This window comes from Crocuta crocuta, unplaced genomic scaffold (genome assembly GCF_008692635.1).
Source record: "Crocuta crocuta isolate KB4526 unplaced genomic scaffold, BGI_CrCroc_1.0 scaffold776, whole genome shotgun sequence".
Lineage (NCBI taxonomy): Eukaryota > Metazoa > Chordata > Mammalia > Carnivora > Hyaenidae > Crocuta > Crocuta crocuta.
The window spans coordinates 150,986-156,382 of NW_027529569.1; the positions used below are offsets into that span (position 1 = coordinate 150,986).

The 5,397-nt window shown below is 42.1% G+C and overlaps 1 pseudogene; it reads right to left on the reverse strand.

The window, feature by feature from the left end:
- Positions 1 to 1,446: 1,446 nt before the first annotated feature.
- Positions 1,447 to 2,553, reverse strand: LOC144229441 (SWI/SNF-related matrix-associated actin-dependent regulator of chromatin subfamily E member 1 pseudogene; annotated as a pseudogene).
- Between the last annotated feature and the right edge of the window lie 2,844 nt (positions 2,554 to 5,397).

The window sequence follows — 5,397 nt, forward strand, 5'->3', positions numbered from 1 at the left end:
TCTATCTCTCTCTCAAAAATAAATAAAACATTAAAAAATTTTAAAAAGATAAAAGTCAGAATGGTCAGAGCAAAGGGAACAGTGTCTGTGACGGCCTAAGGCAGGGAGCACTATTGCTCACTACAGGAAATGAAGGAAGGTCAGAATGAACAGAAAGACTAGAAAAATGTTAGTGATAAAGCTGAAGAGTGAAATGCGACCAGATAGTGATGGGCCTTGCACATGCTACAAGTGGGGAAACCTGTGAAAAAATATGAACAAGAAAGATGCAGTCAGATTTGCACTATTGAATGATCAATTTTCCTGAACTGTAGAGAAAAGATTTGCAGGACAGACAGAAAGTGAGACCCTTAGAAAGATGTTGCATTAATTCAGGGAATAGTAGATGATCACTAGGCTTAGGATCCTGGCAGAAAAGATGCTCAGAGATACAGAGTCTGAGGACTACGTTTAGAGGCAAAATCAATAGAGCATCAGGGCTGACTGATATGGGGGATAAGAGATAGGTGGGTGTCTTGAAGTATACTCAGGTTTCCACCTTGCCTCATTGGAGGGATGCTGTTATCATTCATTCAGATAGGGGACATTAGAGGGAAATACTGCAAATTCACTATTGAACATGGAAACATACAGACAGGCAGTTATTCAGATATATGGGGTTAGAAGTCAAAAGGACTGAGATGCAATCACATATTTATATAGTTAAAATCGGACCATGTTCCTAACAAATGAAACCATGGATATTGTGTGCAGATTTAACTGAAGGACACTGAGTGAGAGAGGATATATGACCAATGACACACTGCAAAGAAAGTCAACAGTTAAAGAATGGATAGAGAAAACAATGGTCCATCCATGTGGTTGAGCAGGGAGACTTAGAAGGTTAGAGGAATGCCAGTAGTGGGTGGTGTCGGAGAAACCAAAGCAATATGCTGTCATTTTGACTATGGTTGTTATTATGAATTTTATTTTATTTAGAAGTAGTGGTTTGATGTTAACTTAGAGCAAGTGCAAAGTGCTTCTGAAATATTAGGCAAGATGAAAGCTGGACTTAGTGATATAAAGAACAGTGATCCAGAAAGCAAGAGCTCTCTTAGCAGAGGGGTGAGTACATGGGATGTAATGGACTGGAGAATGAGATCATGATGAAGAAATTGCTTTCTTTCTTTTTTTTGGGGGGGTTTAAAAAAGTATTTATTTATTTGTTTGTTTATTATTTTTTAACATTGTTATTTATTTTTGAGAGACAGAGAGAAACAGAGTGTGAGTGGAAGAGGGGCAGAGAGGGAGGGAGACACACAATCCAAAGCAGGCTCTGTCAGCACAGAGCCCAACACGGGGCTTGAATTGTGAGATGATGACCTGAGCCAAAGTCAAATGCTTAACAGACTGAGCCACCCAGAAGCCCCTAAAAAACTATTTAGAACACATGAAACTAGGCAACATTTACTCTCCCTTCTCGTCTTCCAGGGAGGAGTCTGTTAGTGGCTCCTCCACTGTCACATTATTGCTCTCTGAGTCAGTGTTACCATCACTGCTCCCTTCCTCAGCCATATTGTCCATTACATCCCGTTTTCAAGCCATGCCTTCTCTGCTCCATTGGGAAGCTCTCATCATCTCTCTTTACCTCCGCCTCACTAGCAGCTTGCTCTTCCTCAGGAGCCATGCGATAGTGTTCAGCTTGCTCTGCTGCCTCTTCCTTTCCTCCTGCCTTTTGTGAGCATGCCCGTCTGCGATTTGCAATTTCAGGGACATTTTTTCTTCCATATCCACTGTTACTTACAAACTGCACGAGCTTTTAAGTTCATTGTTAAATGTATCTGTGCCTTCCAGGAATTTCCTCTTCTCTTCCTGGTGTCGTTCCTCTATTTGAAGAAGTTCAGCTTCTGGTTTGCGCTGATGAACAATTAAGGACTGGGCCTGTCATTTGAGAACATGCGTTCTAGTTGTCGTGACAACTGACCAAACATCTGACAGCGCACTCTCACGAAGGATTTCATTGATGAGATGGTGGTTTCTTTGGAAATGGACAGAGGCTCTATGCTTCATTGAACATCCATAAGTATGATTACCTGGATCTTGGGCAACCTGAGTGCTCATGTGAGATTCTCTTTTCTCCATGCAAGACTGTCTCTGTTGACTTTCTTCCTCTAAAGCAGCTCTGTACAACCTTGTGCCTTTATGTAAACAATATATCTGGGAAAAAACATGACAGGACTTTATAGATGCATGTATTCTATCTTTTTCTACTTTGTATTTGTTTACATATTGTTTTTCTTCATCAGTGAGATCTCTCCACATGCCACCAATAGTCTTGCCAATCTCCTCACAACTTTAGATCATGGTTGGAAGCTTTTACTTTGTCTCAGACCTTTCTGCTGTACCTCACATAGGGCATCAGTGGCTTATTTGGTGGCTCTGAGGGATTCGAACTATAATACCATGTAATGTCATGACGTGGCCATTGGTGCCTGGGTTCCCTCCCAGCCTGTGCTTGTTGTAGGCAAGATGACTGTATGGATTGTATCCCACAAAGCCTGGCCTGTCGGCCATTGTGTAACTGGAGTGGGAAGTGGGGAATAAGATGGTCTTTTTGAAATTTTGGAAGACTAAGTTCTCAGTTTCTTAAGACTGAATCTGAGACACCACGGAGAGAAAAAGTGCCCACAGATCCGGCCTCATTTCCCTTTGTGATCATGAAGAAATTTCTTAAGTTTTGAGCTCTGAAGATAAGAATTCAGGGTGGTAGTTGGGTAGTACAATGACCTCGAAAAAGGATATATATTTTCTTTATCATTTCCAGTTATATAGATTCCAGCCTGTGTCAGTGCTAATGGAAAAGATAAAGAAGTAGAATGTAATATACTGAGAAGTGATTAATCAGGCCAACAGGAGGCAGGAGCAGCTGAATGTAGAACTTCTTTGTTCCTGAGAAGTAGCAAAAGAGAGACAGGTACATATCCTAAAAATGAATGTTTAAAACATCCCAAAATCCTTTCTAAATGTTCACTCATACTAAGTCACTCAATCCATAGATTGAGTGAAGTAGAAGTACTCATATCACTATTTTATAGATAAAAAAATTAAAGTAAACTATCAACAGTCTGTTTTGTGGGTGATTGAATCAGGAATCAATGGAGCCTGGAAAGACTGACTTCAGCGTCAAGCAGTCAGCCACTACCCTCTACTATCTGTCTATCTGATCCTAGATTTCTCCAGCTAATCTGTGAGAACTCTCAGGCAAGCCCATCTCATAACCTCTACTGTTTTTCAATAAGATGAATTTAAGTTTTTAATAAAGTACATATGATTATTCTAATATTTTGGATAAACAGAAGTTTAGAGGAGATGAGATATGATTTCCATTTTATTTATAGTAAATGGGAAAGACCAAATTTGACCCCAAATCTGTCTAAATTTATAGCCATTGACCTTTTCCCTGGCCAAGAAGAATGATTTTCAAGTTCTCACGGTTGCAAGCTGCTCTCCTGCTGATCACAGTTACTTCTAAGATTGATCTCTCAACCCTGCTTTAAAAGAAAGCTTTCTGCCCCTTTTTCCTGTAAAGCCTACCACCATAATTCAGATATGTTGCCCTCATCTGTGCCCTCATCTGTGCCTGTACCTACTTCAGTCACAGCACACAGGACAACCACTAACACTTTTTTCTTTTTTTGTGTGTTTAGGTATTTATTTTGAGAGTGAGAGGACACATGTGTGTGAGCAGGGTAGGGGCATAGAGAGAAGGAGAGAATGTGAAGCAGGCTCTGCCCTGTGAGTGTAGAGCTCTACGAGGGGCTCAAACCCATGAACCATGAGATCATGCCCCGAGCCAATTATCAAGAGACAGGTGTGGGGCACCTGAGTGGTCAGTCAGTTAAGCATCAGACTCTTGATTTCAGCTCAGATCGTGATCTTGGGATTCTCTCTCCTCCCCCGCCCCCCAAAAAACTCAAATAAACTTAAAAAATGTCTGACGCTCAACAGATGGAGCCAGCAGGGTGTTCCCTCTTTTTTTAATTTATTATTTTTTTATTATTTAAAAAATTTTAATGTTTATTCATTTTTGAGAAACAAAGACAGAGTGTGAGTGGGGAAGGGGGAGAGCGAGATTGAGGGAGACACAGAATTCCAAGCAGGCTCCAGGCTTTGAGCTGCCAGCACAGAGCCCGATGCGGGGCTTGAACTCACAGTCTGTGGGATCATGACCTGAGCCAAAGTCGGACGCTTAACCAACTGAACCACTGAGGGGCCCCAACCCCCTTCTTTTGTTAAATGAAAAAGACTTCCAGTTGCTAAGAAGTAGTCTTGCTGAAAGTAACCTTGAACAGATCTTGTAGGTTATCATACTTAGTTATTTTGGTATCTCAGCTTTGTGAAAGCATTGGGGAGATTGTGTATGAAGCCCTAGGGCTTTGACAAAATCAAGGAGGCTTTGACAAAATCTAGCAAAATTGCTAGATTCTGAGATCTAGTGTTACCGTAACATTTTCTATGGAGAAAGGGTGCCATGTCCAATGTTCTTTGGTGAGGGGAGACCCCCCAGTACACCAAAGGAGGTTAACAGGGTGAGTGGGGTACTACTCTGAGCTGGTGGGAAGGTTTTTCTGATTCGTGTGGGGATCTTAGCCTAATGAGGCTGAACACTAATGAGGCTCACTAATTATATTTGCCAGGTAATAGTTGAAGATTAGGGAAAGCAATGAAAAATATCCCAGTTCGTCCTGACTGGTGGACACCTGTGGTTCTGGGTAGTTCCTGACCAACCGTGAACCACCGCAGCAGGAGCAGGCTTCATTTTCCCTACTCTGCAGTACCAGGCCTAGGAAACACCTGCACTTTGGAAGTAAGAAATAGTGACAAACCTCTAATTCTCTGACCCTGGCATTGAAAGCCACACCTCCCTCCCTATCTACCAAGTGACCCCCCCTCCCTATCTATCAAGTGACCTCCATCCCTATCTACCAAGTCCAAGTTTGTTGGACTTGTCTGTAGCAGGACATCTTTTTTTTTTTTAATATTTTTATTTATTTCTAGGAGAGAGAGAGAGAGACAGCGTGCGCAGGGGAGGGTCAGAGAGAGAGAGGGAGTCACAGACTGAAACAGGCTCCAGGCTCCGATCTGGCAGTCAGCACAGAGCCCGATGCGGGGCTCGAACCCACAAACCGCGAGATCATGACCTAAGCGAAAGTCGGACGCTTAACCGACTAAGCCACCCAGGTGCCCCGCAGGACATCTTAAGAGATAAATATTAGATTTACTTCTTTATGGAGAAGCATGAGGGGCTAATTGGGAAAATAAGGATCATGACCTGTTCGTTACCTAATAGTTAAATGGGGAAAAGGGATTTTCTTTTGCTAGCTCCTATTCCAGTTTGAGTAGATCCTGCTGATTTAT